The following is a 15,959-nucleotide window of genomic DNA, read 5'->3' as shown; positions in this document are numbered from 1 at the left end:
CTCTCTCTCTCTCTCTCTCTCTCTCTCTCTCTCTCTCTCTCTCTGTCTCTCATACATACATACATACATACATACATACATACATACATACACACACCAATATACACATTTGTACACAACATACATGCCAAAATAAGTAATAAATAAATAATGGTAGATACATTGCTTTAATATTAGGTGTCCCCCAAAAGTCTGTAATTATTTGGGCAATAGGATGCTCTTGACCAATAGGGAAGCATTACTGGAAAGTGCTGGAGACTTTATGAGCACAGAAGAGAGTTATTCTTGAATAGGATTGAGACTTCAGTCTTCTCTCTCTTGCTCTGTAACTGGCCTGAGGTGTGACTTGTTCCTATATGACCTTTTGTCATGATATGTGATTATTCTGTTACCACCATAACTGAGTCAGTGCCAGTATGATGCCTATGAACTACTAAAATTGTGAGATAAATCAACATTTTATCTTTATAAATTAGTTGTCTCATGTATTTCATTATAGTAGCATGAAGTTGGTTATACATGAATTCATATAGAATCTTTACCTCCAAGAAAATTAAAATGATATAGTGAAACATTTAAGTTATTATAAAAATATGACAGTAAATATAAAGGCTCTAAACAAAATACCATGCTCATGGATTATGGATGTGAATTCTTCCTAAACTGGATTTTTAATGTAACAGAATTCTGATAAAAATGGTAGAACATTTTTTAAAAGCAGATTGTTTGGTAAGTAGAGTAAAATCTGTAACAAAGCAGTTATACCGTATGGACATTTTCCAGAAAGAACGCCCTCAGCATCCTTGCCCTATCTTATTTAAATAACAAGTCAATGGACAGTGAAAAAAGATGTACAAGTGGCTTGGCAGGATGGAACACACAGGCAAAAGGGACTTTCGTACAGTTATGGCCAATCTATTTTTAAAAAATTAGTTTATTGAGGTATAATTTATATGAATGAAATGCACCCATCTTATATACATTTTAGTAAATTTGCTCATTTGTAAACTTCAGAAAAATTTTATTACCTTAATAAAATATCTCAATTCTTAAAACAAATTTACATTTTATTACCTTAATAAAATATCTCAATTCTTAAAAACAAATTTACTTTTCTTTAGATTTTTCTTTTTCTGTCATTTTATATAAATAGGATACTTCAATATCTTTGGGGGCTTACTGGCCTTATTTTAAATCTTAGAAAAATATGCTTAACTAATTTTATTGAGTATTCACTTTATGAAAGACATAATAAACTAGGTTTCTGGTGACCTAAAAGAGACATAAATATTATGATTCAGTGTGGAAAATGAACTATCCACACAATGATGTGAATAAATTCATAATTTTAACTGAATATTCTAATGGTCTGGGAATAGGACTGGAAGTAAAAGCAAAGCTTCCTTGAGGATGTCACATATGACTAAAAGTGAAAACTAGTAAAATCAACTCAGTAAAGACCAGAACATTTCTGATAAATGGAACTGGCTGTCCCCACTTAATCAAGTTCCTGAGAAAATGTTCAGAGAAGAAAAAAGGATGCTGAGACCAGCCTAGGACAAAAGATATGTTCAGGTTATATTAGAGCAATTGCAAAACCAATAGAAAACCACTGAAGTACCTTAAACAGGTTGTGGAGGGAAGGTGGGTGACATCACCCATTTGATTAGGAACAGTTTCTCACTGTACTGTTAAGAATGAATTGAAAGAGAGTCACCATGAAAAACAGGAAATAGGGGGAATTCTGAAGTTTATGAGTTCCCTTTGGATCTATACTGGCATGCAAAATGGGTCTCAGAGAATGGTCAGCTGTCACATACTAACCTTTAGGGTGCATTTTCCGAAGTCATTTAGCATGGTTGATTGAGGGAAATAATAGTGTATACATTCAGGATAAGAAAAAAATTACAAACCCTTTTATATGTTATTGGTGTGAGCACAAAATTGGTACATTAACTCTGGGATACAGTTTTTGCAATGATTTATGAAGTTAAATTCTTACTGATACTGAGTAGATGGGAACAGATTTTTCCCTGGGTAATTAGGCAATTGTTAAACCATGTTAAATTCACTAGCAGTGTTAAAATCCAGTTGTTTATTTTTATTGGATATTTTATTTATTTACATCTCAAATGTTATCCCATTTCCTGGTTTTCCCTCCAGAAACTCCCCCCCTTTGTCCCCCTTTTTCTGATGAAGGTGCTCCCCCTCCCATCCACCCACTCCCAACTCCCAACTCTAGCATTTCCCTACACTGGAGCATACAGCCTTCACAGGACCGAGGGCCTCTCCTCCAATTGATGTTGGACAAGGCCGTCCTCTGCTACATATATGGCTGGAGTCATGGGTCCCTCCATGTGTACTCTGGTTGGTGGTTTAGTCGCTGGGAGCTCTGGCGGGGTCTGGTTGGTTGATATTGTTGTTCTTCAGCTCCTTCAGTCCTTTCCCTAACTCCTCCATTGGCGTCCCCATGCTTACTCCAGTGGTTGGCTACAAGCTCCTCAACTGTATCAGTAAGGCTCTGGCAGAGCCTCTCAAGAGACAGCTATATATATTGTGTTCATTTTCATGTATATAAGCAAAGATGTTGGAGATGGGGCAGTCAACTAGTTATAAGCTATTGAACTTTCCCTTCCTGGCTGTGCTGCCTTAAGCAAAATGCCTATTTGTCTATCAGTCAAATGGGCCACTTTTTTTTTAATTAACTTGAGTATTTCTTATATACATTTCGAGTGTTATTCCCTTTCCCGGTTTCTGGGCAAACATCCCCCTAATCCCTCCCCCTCCCCTTCTTTATGGTTGTTCCCCTCACCATCCTCCCCCCATTGCCGCCTTCCCCTCAACAATCACGTTCACTGGGGGTTCAGTCTTAGCAGGACCCAGGGCTTCCCCTTCCACTGGTGCTCTTACAAGGATATTCATTGCTACCTATGAGGTCAGAGTCCAGGGTCAGTCCATGTATAGTCTTTAGGTAGTGGCTTAGTCCCTGGAAGCTCTGGTTGCTTGGCATTGTTGTACATATGGGATCTCGAGCCACTTCAAGTTCTTCCAGTTCTTTCTCTGATTCCTTCCACGGGGGTCCTGTTCTCAGTTCAGTGGTTTGCTGCTGGTATTCGCCTCTGTATTTGCTGTATTCTGGCTGTGTCTCTCAGGAGCGATCTACATCCGACTCCTGTCAGCCTGCACTTCTTTGCTTCATCCATCTTGTCTAATTGGATGGCTGTTTATGTATGGGCCACATGTGGGGCAGGCTCTGAATGAGTGTTCCTTCTGTGTCTGTTTTAATCTTTGCCTCTCTATTCCCTGCCAAGGGTATTCTTGTTCCCCTTTTAAAGAACGAGTGAAACATTCACATTTTGATCATCCGTCTTGAGTTTCATGTGTTCTAGGCATCTAGGGTAATTCAAGCATTGGGCTAATAGCCACTTATCAATGAGTGCATACCATGTGTGTTTTTATGTGATTGGGTTACCTCATTCAGGATGATATTTTCCAGTTCCATCCATTTGTCTACGAATTGCATAAAGTCATTGTTTTTGATAGCTGAGTAATATTCCACTGTGTAGATGTACCACATTTTCTGTATCCATTCCTCTGTTGAAGGGCATCTGGGTTCTTTCCAGCTTCTGGCTATTATAAATAAGGCTGCAATGAACATAGTGGAGCACGTGACTTTTTTATATGTTGGGGCATCTTTTGGGTATATGCCCAAGAGAGGTATAGCTGGATCCTCAGGCAGTTCAATGTCCAATTTTCTGAGGAACCTCCGGACTGATTTCCAGAATGGTTGTACCAGTCTGCAACCCCACCAACAATGGAGGAGTGTTCTTCTTTCTCCACATCCTCTCCAGCATCTGCTGTCACCTGAGTTTTTGATCTTAGCCATTCTCACTGGTGTGAGGTGAAATCTCAGGGTTATTTTGATTTGCATTTCCCTTATGACTAAAGATGTTGAACATTTCTTTAGGTGTTTCTCAGCCATTCGGCATTCCTCAGCTGTGAATTCTTTGTTTAGCTCTGAACCCCATTTTTTAATAGGGTTATTTGTCTCCCTGCGGTCTAACTTCTTGAGTTCTTTGTATATTTTGGATATAAGGCCTCTATCTGTTGTAGGATTGGTAAAGATCTTTTCCCAATCTGTTGGTTGCCGTTTTGTCCTAACCACAGTGTCCTTTGCCTTACAGAAGCTTTGCAGTTTTATGAGATCCCATTTGTCGATTCTTGATCTTAGAGCATAAGCCATTGATGTTTTGTTCAGGAAATTTTTTCCAGTGAAATGGGCCACTTTTAAGCACCAGTATTGCCTAACACTCCAGGAACACTGACACAACTGTAGGATGATTCAGAGTAGATTGTCCTTGCTCCTGAGTCCCTAGGTTCATCCAGGATTGCTTCAAATTGTACCAGACTTTTTGTTATTTCAAGCCTCAATTAACTCTGTCAGAAGGCAGTCATTTTTCATGAGGGCAGAGAGCAAGTACTTTTCCCAAGTAATCTAGCAAAATTACAAGCTGTGCTGGATGCTAAGTGGTAAGGTGATACTGACTCCACTTTCAATGTTTGTGATTGTTTCTAAGGAATGAGGCTGTGATTGGCTGAAACAAACTACTTGATTGTTCCAAAACAGGCTATGACTTGTTCAAATGAAAGGCTGTTACTGGTCAAAATATGTGGTCATAGTTATTCCAAACAAATGGCTGTTACAGGTCAATGGAAGTGGTATCTTTAAAGAAACAAGTATCTCAGACTCTGGCTGAGAGGTTGTGATGTTTAGCGATGTCAGTTTGATAGGACCTGGAATCATTTAGAAGACATGCCACCAAGGGTACCTGGAAGAGGTTATATTGATGAAGTTAATTGACTAGGAAGAATCACGGGAAAAATGGGCAGCACTATTTCCTGGGATCGAGTCCCAGTCTGTATAGGAAGGTAGTGATGAATAGCATTGCTTTCTTCTTGCCTAGAGGTGCGATATTACCAGCTGTTCCAGGTTCCTGGAGCCTTGACTTCTTCCCCGCCAGGATAGACTAGACCTTCAAACTGTGAGCTGAAATAAATCCTTCTTTCCTTAAGTTGCTTTTGTTGAAGTATTTCACCTAAGTGATAGGAAACGAAACTTAATGCAGAAGTGTCCCACTGGGACCTGATAACTGAGGTCTATGAAAAGACAGCAGTGCTACAGAGTACTATCGACTACTAGTTCTGGCTGTCCACTGTTGTCACTTACTGCTGCTAAGCACTGATGGAAGTGAGACCTGCCAGAGAAGAGCACTTGAGCTTCTCCTTCCCAACTCACAATTTTATTCAGGTAGTGTTAAAGAGCCCTCAGTTAGTTAATGGGTGATATTACTATATATTATTTAGTAACCTCTGCACTTAGAGAATGGAAAATAACCTTTTGTACAAAAACCTGCACATGGTGATTGTATGAGTACATTTATAATTACCAAAGGCCAGAAGAAATGCAAAGATCACTCAATGACCTATTGATTAAGCAAATTATAGTACAGTATAATACTACACAGTTGTAAAATGGAAATCTGATTGAGAAATAGGTTTGGGTGAAGTTCAAAGTCAAGTTGAAACAAAGAAGCAAATACCAAAATATTATCTACACTATGATATCATTTACGAAAGAAATACTCCTGCAGGGATGGTGACCCAATAGTGACAGTCACAGGCTGGGTAAATTAGGGGGGGGGTATCATTAAAAACTGAAAGAAGGGAGAGTTTTTAATGAGGTTATTTATCTTTCAGTATCCTGATTTTAGTACTGGTTACACGGACTTCTATGTTAAATTTCTTATATTATTTTAAAAAGGAGATAAGATATTAAGTATGTGAGTAAGCTAAAGTAGAGATCTTGAAACTCAATTGACAAAAGGATGATGATGGGAGGTAGTTTGTAAGATAGTTATTACAAGAAAAGTTATCTTGGTAAGTATATTTATTTTGTGCATGAGTTCAAATCTTATACTGTAAAAATAATGGTAACAACCTCTTTGGGATATTATATTGTCAATAAAGTTGGAGAAGATTTTGATGAAAAAAAAACATCTAGAGGAATCTGACTGAGAAAGGTCATATGACAGTGTCACTGAAACCAGATCATATGTGTCTCAGAACATGAACTGATACACAGCTCACACTGCCACTTTCCTTCCCAGAATCTTTTAACAGATATGTATGTCTTTTGCTCAGGGTATCATTCTCCCCATTAGCCTCCTTCCACAACACAGAATTATACCCTGCTGGCTCGTTCACAGCCCTAACAGAAAACAACCTGACTAGAGCTGCTTCCTCACCAGAAGACCTGATTCCAGAGCAAACTAATAGTAGCAACAATAACATCAACTAAGATGCTTGCTATTCTTTAATCCAATTATATGTTGCTATAAAATGGACCTAAACTATGATTTTCTTTCCTGGTGACAGCCTTATTTAGAGTGATGCATTTTAACATACGTTTGCTACACGATATAAATTATTTCTTGGCATCTCAATTTTTGTACCCTTCCATTTTATAGTCTTTTCTATACAGTGTTAAAGGAGAAAATTGTTGATTAATAAAGGGGTGAACAGGTGGCTACACTACCTCTAAAGCATCAGCAGCATGATAATTTCTTAATAATTATTATAGTCTGTAAGGGATTAAATACATGCTGATATATTTCTTTCTACTTCTGGTGCCCACTAGTTACTGGCATTCTGTTTCAGTTCCAATAATTAATGGGAAATGGGGTATCTCTATACATTTTCTTCCTCCTCTGTTAGTCTCTTAAGTAACCATCCTGTCACATTTGTGATGCAAATGCTGCAGCAGTCCATGGAATTCAGCAATATAGGAGACCGGAGACCGCCTCTCAGAAAGCCTTGAAGAACTTTTAGGAAATTAACATTTTACTCCCAAAAGCAGAATTTTCTCTATTCCTTTGAAAGAAGCAGATGAAAGCTGCGTAATTGCTGTGTTTTCATCAAGGTGAAGGAACCAATGAAACATTCAATGTATCAGACAATGGAGGGGAGAATAAGCTTGTCTTTCTGTCCACGGCTGATGTCTGTGAAAGGGCGCTAAATGTACAATTAGACACAGAGTACCTGCCATCCCTGTAATAACCACCCACTTTGTGGGATAAGTGCCCTGCCTGTCCAGATAAGGCTTGTGTTTGATTAAGGGAATCATTCAGTGTAAATGCTGGCCCATGTAGCCAATCAAAGCCAGAGTCAGTCTATCCATTATAGACCTGTCAATCATGTCTGTTTGCTTATTAAAGTTCCTTTAGTGAGCCCAGTGGCTTCCCTTTGGTATGCTAAGTAGCCCCAAACCTAGCTAACATCTTAGAGTGAAGTCACAGGCCTTTGAATGACTCTGGAAGAGTCTACAGGCCTAGCCCAATTTACCATTGCATTTTGTTCCAAAAGTTTGTTTGTAAGTCAGTTGTTTGGAAGTTGAGAAGCATTTTTCCCATGGAAACAATGTTACAAATGGTGGGAAGTTTCCCAGACCAGTCCACAAAAGCCTATTTAACCAAGAAGATGGCTGGACTATGAAGCCTATAGCACTGGGGAGCCAGTCACCATCAAGATGACTGTTTCTATGGGAAAATGCTCACTGAAGCTAATTGTGGATGCCAATAGCAATTTCCCAGCCTTGTCTAGCCTCTGGCAGATGGAGTCAGGACAACCTATATCCTGCTTTCCTTCAGACTAGTGAGATGGGATGATGGAAAATCCTGTGGGAATCAAAGAGCCAGAGAATGGAAGGAGTGGGGGTTGGGCAACAGATTTCTGAAGCGGATAGTGTGGCCAGATGAATAAATAGCAGTGAGTCACTAGTTAAACTGGACTTTCCGATCTATGGATGTTTTTAAATATGCTCAATAGAATTAGAATATAAACTTTGAAATTATTTTTTCATGGAAATTTCTGTTTTAACTGTATCCTGACACCACAATTTGAATGTGAAATGTGTCCTGAAGGGCTCATGCATTTCAATACTTGATCTCTGACTAGTGGCACTACTCTGGGAGTCTGTGGAACCTTTATACAGTGGGATGAGGTTAGAAAGGTATCACTGAGAACAGAGGGTCATAAGTGTTATATACAGCGTTGTCTTCGTTTCCTGTTCTGCCACTGTAATAAAATACTATGACACAACCAACTCGAGGGAGAAAGGATTAATTATGGTTCAGAGGTCAAAGAAGTCTATCATGATGGTGAAGACAAGGAAAGCAGAGCTTAAGGCAGCTAATCACTTTGTGTCCACAATCAGGAAACAAAATAGGTAGATGCACGCTGCTGCTCAGCTTCCTTCATTTATAAGAATGAGCAGACTTGACTGACTAATCCACAGACAGACTAAGTATGTCTCAGGTTAGCTATATAGGCTACTTACATAGTTTATCATCCCAGCCAGTGAATGATGCCACTCACACTCAGCAGGTCTTCTGACCTCAACTAATTCAATCAAGATAATCACTCACAGGCATGCCTAGGAGTCCGGTCCCCGGCTGATTTTAGATTCTATGAAGTTGATAATTCTGATTATCTAAGAACCCTACTTCTAACTCAACCTCATTCTCTCTGCTTCCTGGTCCACGGAGAAACCATGAGTCCCAGCCACAGGTCCCCCCGCTCCCTGCCCCAACACACACACACACACACACACCATTAATTCTATCAGGCTTTCCTTGCCACAGCTGATTGCACTCTCAAGTTGTAAACCAAGATAAATTCTTCTCCCTTAAGATTTTTCTCCAACATTTTGTCACAGTAATAGGAAGGTAACTAATACACCCAAATGCTAGTTAGGGTGCTTTAGAGCAACCGTGGGCCTATGCCCATTGCCTCATGGAAAGATTTGAGGGAAGAGTCATTAGACCTTCTGAGATTCAGGCACTTCATTCATACACACTTTCATGACTAGTAACTCTAGTTATTAATATTAAAGAAACCATATTCCAAATTATTATTCCCAGATTCCAAAGGAAGGGCACGTTAAATGTGTCAAATAATGTACAATTATTTTTAGAATCGCCACACATATTCAGAAGTAGAAGTCTCAGGTCTACTATAGACAAAATTGGTCACTACTGAAATTAGGCTATTGTCTATGTTACTTGTAGAGAACACCTGAAAAACAAGTACTGGGTCAATGGTACACTGAAGGAGCATCATATACTATTTTATGAGATGTGTTTGTATGTGGGGTAAGGGTATGACCCATACAGCTATACCATCAATGATATCAATGATATTTAACTGGCAAATGACAAGACAACATAAAACTCAGAGTGAGTTATCACTTAGGTAGGGCTCCTATGCTGAAGTATAATTGAGTCACATATAGAAAAGACAATCAATCTTGGGAAGATTTTGTTTTGTTTTGTTTTCAGGCTTGAGTGACTGTATTGGCTATAATCCTAGGGTTCTCTCAATTCAAATAAATTTGTTTGATGTACAAAATTTCCCTTAAATGATATGAGCTGATGATTTTTGATTGTCAGAAATTGTTTTTATTTCAGATAGGTTATAGGAGATGCTTTATTTGTGAGTAATTTTTTGATCATCTGGAAAGTATCATTTAGCCAATCATATGCATTGCTGCCAAAGAGAAGCTGTTTCAGAGGTTATCTGTTGTTCCTTTGTAAGTTGCACAGTTTTCTCTGACTTTTTTTGTTGTTTGTTTTAACTTTGTTGTAGTTTTTCTGTGTTCAGTGTATAGTATGATGGGTTTGTTTTTTTTATCACATGTTTTATCAGCTCTGTGTTTCTTCCTCCATCTCTGTCTTCCACTGTCTTTTTGAGACTTCATCTTTTTCTCTCTTTTTCTAAACACACACACACACACACACACACACACACACACACACAGTATAGGGATTTTCAAACCAATGTGTTTGTACATTAAACAATTGTGGAATTTTCTACTCAATATCTCTTTAAATAAGCAATTGCTCCTCTCTGTACTCTTTGTCTGGGATTTCAGTAAAATGAAATTTATACATTATTATTATACTAGGTCCCTCCATCTCTGGGCTTTTGTTTTGCATTTACTTTTTCATGCCATTTTTTATATTTTCCAAAAAAAATGATATTAATTTATGCTTGTACACTTACATGCCATCCTTCACATGTTGAAGTCTCAGGACAACTTGTGGGAGCCAGTTCTTTCTTACTACTATGTGAATTTCAGGGATCCAACTCAGTTGCACTATTTCTTTTATGCCACAAAACACTGAAATTCATGCATAGTAAGTCATTTATAGTATATAATGTGACAGGTACTTTGAGTTGAACATTAGAGGTTTACTCAAATTCTGCAGATCATGTCTTTAGTAGTTACTAGAATACTGACATCATAATAAAATAATTTGGATTAATTGTCATCAGATAATAACCCAAACGAGAAGCTAAAATTAGGCCCTGGGAAATTTGAGGCTGTAATTAACCTTTAAAAGATTATTGTATTCTCTCTATGATAAGCTTGTTTAAATTTTTCATTCATCGATAAGGGTAGGGCTTGAAAGCCTATATCTTAAAATCAAGTATGCTAGTTATTTTCATTATCCTTATGAAAAAATAACTTTGTGAAAAATTTTAAGAGGGCAGAGGTTTATTTGAACTCATAGTTCAGAGAAAGCAGCTCTTCATGAAGGGGAAGGCATGGTGGATGGTACAGTTCCACATCTGACAATTAGATCTTGTAAAACATTCTTGTTCCTATCTTAGCAAAAGAGGAAGTAGAGATCTTAGAGCATAACCAGAAGAGGAGGGTGTCTTCAAGGCTTCCTTAGGGTAATCTATAATCAGCCATCTAGGACCCATATCCCAATGGTTCCACAGTTTCCTAAAGCAATGCCAACATTTATGGACCAACTCTTTAAAAACATAAGTCTGCAAGGGACACTTTATATTCATACCATAACTCTAGCCTATGAATTACCATCAAAAGACAAAGTATTGTGGGGAGATTTTAGTCCTCATTCTCCACTTATTTATATTCTATTTCACTTCTCTGAACATAGAAAATTCCATAAGCATAATTTCTGCTTATATTCTCATTATAATACTCTTCATTTCCAGGTATATTTGCTAGAATTCCATTCAAATATAGGTCATATTTCAGAGGGTTTAAGTATGTATCCAGATAAATCACTCGATAGTAATTTTATGGATTTTTCTAACTGGTTACCCATCCCACAGCTATAATGAAAGAACTTTGCTCAGAAGTTCATGAGTCCCAGTCTTATCATGAATTGACTAAATGCAGGAGGGTAATGGATTAAGCCAGGACATAATATTCTATGACTTCTACTCCTCAAAGGGCTTGGACGGTTTTCCCTACTCAGAAACCCAACTTTAAGTCGCAGATGCTATTTGTGATCCTGACAAAAGTGAAGGAAACTATCAGTCTTTTATTGAGTCTGATTTGTGTATTTTCCCATCACATATTCATCCTGTCCCACCCTATAAATTCTAAAGAGAGCCATAAACAAGAGACATTTTAGTAATATCAAGTCAAATATCTATTGGCACCCTTCTATGTATAAAGGAACATTAAGTACACAGCCATTGGTGAATAAGCCCTACTTTGTGGCACTGTAGTTTAGGAAAAGAGATAAATAATATTCTACAAAATGTAAGAGATGATGTCAGTAGTAAGGCTAGTAAAGCAATTACTTTAGTAGTAATTGTCTTATATAGGATTATATAACAGAAGATTACCATGAGTGAGAGCACAGGTAAGAGGGAAAGTGATAGCAAGAGTTTTGTGTGTTTTATGAAATAGGTTGAACATATAAGAAATTCACTAGAGCTTGATCTCAGAATTGGTAAGTGTGAGATGGTAGAAAAGAGGAGGAAAGGAAATGGGCAAAAGGGAAAAGCTAAGCTCTGATCATTCTTCAACTATAGATTCATCTGAGTTCAAGGGAAGACAGACAGCCCTTGTGAGGTATGCTGTGTTGTAGCCAGGAGATGGGGCCTTTTTACACTCATATTTACTTGCTGTTCAATGAATGTTTTTTAGGGGAAAGTGGTGATTGTGAGTGGGAGCACTTCTTTTCAGGAAAAGGCAATTTTCAGTTAGCTAACCACTGAAAGCTATGATCTTTGTAACTTCTCTAGAAACTAGGGGAATAAATCCTTCAGTCAAGAAAGCTTTGATTAGGGCATCCTGACCACATAGACACAATTTTTTCATATAATAGAAGGAATGGTTTCCGAGCTCTTGGGGGTACAATTTTTGAGGATTATTTTGAAGAGAGAAGCTAATAGGGCAAACTGTATTCCCTACTGCTGTAGCTATTCTTCGGGCCTCAACTGACATTGCCCATCTCTTTTATGTAGCTTCTTTTACAGAGTCTTCTTGCCCTCAGCTAATGCCTCTACTAGTTTTGATGGCTTCACAAACAGATGACAAGTCTGAGACCCTGATCTCTGATGTTTCTAAAATCTTAGGCATCATTCTCTTTACAGATCAAACTAGCTCTTGTAAATTGAAAATAAAGATTAGACAACCAACTGGTCCGTCAAAGTTGCACACAAATTCTTTCCTATCTTTACTGGGTGATGTTTTCCTTTGTGTTTCCTTATGATTGGAACCACTTATTAGCACACAGTCACTTCTTGACTGCTTATTCCGTTGAACAAGAAGCAGGATGTGTCTAGGCTGCATTTTCATTTTATACTTCAATAAAAGAAATCTTTCTGTGCCTCTAGTAAAAGTGTTTTTCTTTTGATCTTGTTTTTCCTCAAACACGGTAAGGTCTCAATATGTCACCTAGGCTGGCATTAGTTTCCCAGTACCCCTATCTCAGCTTCCTAAGTGATGAGATTATGGATATGTGACACCACGCCTGGCTATTTTTACCCTTTGAGAATCCTGAACTCTCTATAAACAGATACAATAAAAATAAAATCTTCTAAACATCACTATCTTATAAGATAGGAAATAGGTTCTTCCAGAAGGGGCACTATATATTTATCCTTTGAGTTTATTATATCCAATGTATTAAATTTTTCAGTCACATAACAAACACTAAATGCAGGTCTTAATTTATAGTGTATACTATATGCTGGAAGAAAGTCAAAGGAATCATCTTTGAGCTGTGTCTTCCACTGTACTTTCGAGGGCCTGCACTATAACTGTTAGGAGGATACCTTTCAGCTAGTGTGGATGTGTTAAGACAAATGGGCTCTATAGCATGGTGTCCTCTTCAGCAACTCATCCACTTCAAAGTAACATTAGTTTGGCACAATATTATATACGGTATCATGTCAGTGAATCAAACATTCTTATGCTATCTGAGAGCATTTCTGGAGTATATGTTATTCTTTTGAAAATCAATCACTTGTTTAATGATTCACTTTCTCTGATTAGAAAAATTCCAAGGTTATTGTCTTGCTACCAGGTCATTGGCTATTTGCACAGAGTATTATATTGAAGACTACTGCTCTTGTTCTTGCAAGTTACGCATTCTTCTATAACAGCAGCTCAGCCTGGGTGAGTAGGAACCTGCTGCCTGTGCCCTGGACTACTGGCTGCCTGACCCTACCTGCCCTTGGGGGTTGAAGATGAGGTGGGTTGGAATCAAGGACAGAGACTCCAGGAGCAGGTGCAAGCTCTGAACATTGATGCAAACTCCGTTAATACCCTCCACCCATGACCCATTGGTCCCAAGAAAGCATCTCTTTTAACAGCAGTTCCCAATTGGCTGGCATTGTCTGCATCAGAAAACATTGGTCTGTCAGACAGTCTTCAATTAGGTCCTCCTGCAGGTGATGCCTTTGTGGCTGTGCAGCCCCTGGCATTTTCATAGAGGTATAACCAGTCAAAGGTGCTTTAGTTCTCTACCAGTCCTTATATTACGTTAAACCGCAGAATATTTTCTTTTTGCATAAAACAAATGACCAAATGTATCACTGGACTAATATACTTTTACAGTTGTCTTTTAAGGTCACTCCGGAATGAACTAAAAAGTACAGCCATGGTCAATTTTTAACTTGCATTCACATATGAGCCAACTTATCTGTGAAATCGTCCCAATTATACATTATATATATATATATATATAATTTATATATATACTTTTATATCAGCTTGTTTTCTAATGAATCTGGTTGGACACCTAACTTGATGACCCCTTAATAACTACTATCAAACACTTCTTTTCTACCAAAACCTGAACAGCATACAAGGTTCTGCTTTATATTTAAGAGTCTGAATAATTACCCAATATACATGTTATTGTCCTGTGCTTTCAACCCCATACTTGTTTATAGTGATTGTACTGTTTGAGCTTGCCATAAACCCAAGAGACATAAAAGTGAAATGTGAAAACCTATAAAAACCGAAAGAATTATGATCCAATATATGCTTGTTTTTACATTGCCTATCTCAATGACTAGCATTTCTACCTTGATCAATGTGGATTCTTTTGTTTTTATATAGTTATGAGACTTATTCAAAGTGTTTTCAGTGTTCTTGCCAGGATGATAGTCCTGTGTTTTTCATGAGTGCTACTATAATAATATCATTTATACAACTTTATATTCTGCTTCTCCTAATTCTCTCTGATGCAGTATTGTGTGAGGTGAGTTAAATGATTACTGACCTAGCTAGTTGGTTTATTCTAAATCCAGCAGCTGGTTTGAGGTCAAGTCCCATTCCTTCCTCAGGACCCAGTGACATAATCTCACTATTAGACTCTTAACTAGTAAGGGAGTTGCATAAAGGCTGATCCTGAAGTTGCACATGTCACTTTTAGAGGAGTTCCTTTGCATCATACTTCAGAATGGAAGGAACATTTGTAGTAAAGACCGAAGTATATCTACAAATGCAGAAGGCTTAGATGAAGACTGACCATTCCAGATTTGAGGGCATACAGTGCAAAGTATTCACTACTTATGATGTGGTATTCCATTCTGTTTCATTTAGATACCTGGCTTTTGCCTCATAGATATGTGATTGGGAGTTTAAGCTTCATTGGAGCTCTCTCTGTTGATTAGATGATTAATTTCTAGGACTGGGCAGCTTTCTCTCCTTCTCAAATTCTGGAGACTAACACCAAGTTTTCATTTATGAGAGAGGCTGTCTAGTCTTCACATTTGTCTTGTAACAGCAGATTCCTCATTGTCTTTTGTTACATTACTGCAAAGCATTGGTCACACTTTATAAAGCTCCCTATTTCTATTCTTGCTAGTGAATTTCCTTCCCCATGCATCATATCCCAGTTTCACATGTAAAAATGTTAACAATGAATTGTCTGTTTTATAGATTCCTGTGCCACCTCTCTCCAGTGAAGAGAGTCTCAGCGCCAGTTACACGGCAGATGGTCCAGCTTCAGGATGTCATGCCTAGGATTGCTTTTTCAGACCACTATTGCCAAGATTAGCAGCTTGAGTTAGGTTCAGCTTTGAGATGGAAGGAATATCCTGGAAGAATATCAATGAAAGCCACTAGGATCAACGTTTGAAAAAAAAAAAACAAAACAAAAACCCAGGAAGCTACACTGGTCCAAGAATTTGCTCTGTTACTTGTTCTTATCCAAGGCTTTAGTTTGCCCTTGGGAATGATCAGGGCTGAGAAAACCCTTGAGAGTTTCCCATGTTGCAGTGAGCTGGCTATATCCTTGAACTTTACCCGGAATGAGCTATTGGATATAGCCTGTCATTGGAAATATACAGTTTTTCCAGCCAAGGCCAAGTGCCAACAGGTTTCCCAGCAGCTAGGGAAATGAGCTTGTCAGTTTCTGAAGGCAAAGCACTCACATGGAGGTTCCCTTTGCATAAGGTTACCTCAAAAGTTGGTGAAGTCTTTGAAAGGAGTCCTGGATATCAAAAAGGTAGCAGTGTTGTGCGTGTTTTCTGGAAGACTGGCTTAAATATGAAGTCTCAGAGCTCTGAGGAAGAGGAGCTTCAATGTATTTGAAGAGCAAAAAGGTCAGTTGTTGAGA

The 15,959-nt window shown here is 38.2% G+C and overlaps 1 long non-coding RNA gene across 1 annotated transcript in view; it reads left to right on the top strand.

Moving 5' to 3' along the window:
* Positions 1 to 15,477, top strand: part of LOC147998398 (uncharacterized) — a 60,130-nt gene extending 44,653 nt beyond the window's left edge. The window contains exon 4 of the long non-coding RNA XR_015646815.1: positions 15,281 to 15,477. This is a non-coding gene — a long non-coding RNA (uncharacterized LOC147998398). The remainder of the gene's footprint in view (positions 1 to 15,280) is intronic.
* Positions 15,478 to 15,959: the final 482 nt, after the last annotated feature.

The sequence above is a fragment of the Rattus norvegicus genome, chromosome X, assembly GCF_021556685.1.
Source record: "Rattus norvegicus strain SHRSP/BbbUtx chromosome X, alternate assembly SHRSP_T2T, whole genome shotgun sequence".
Lineage (NCBI taxonomy): Eukaryota > Metazoa > Chordata > Mammalia > Rodentia > Muridae > Rattus > Rattus norvegicus.
The sequence above is the reverse complement of the archived record's forward strand: the minus strand, read 5'-3'. Positions and strand labels throughout refer to the sequence as shown.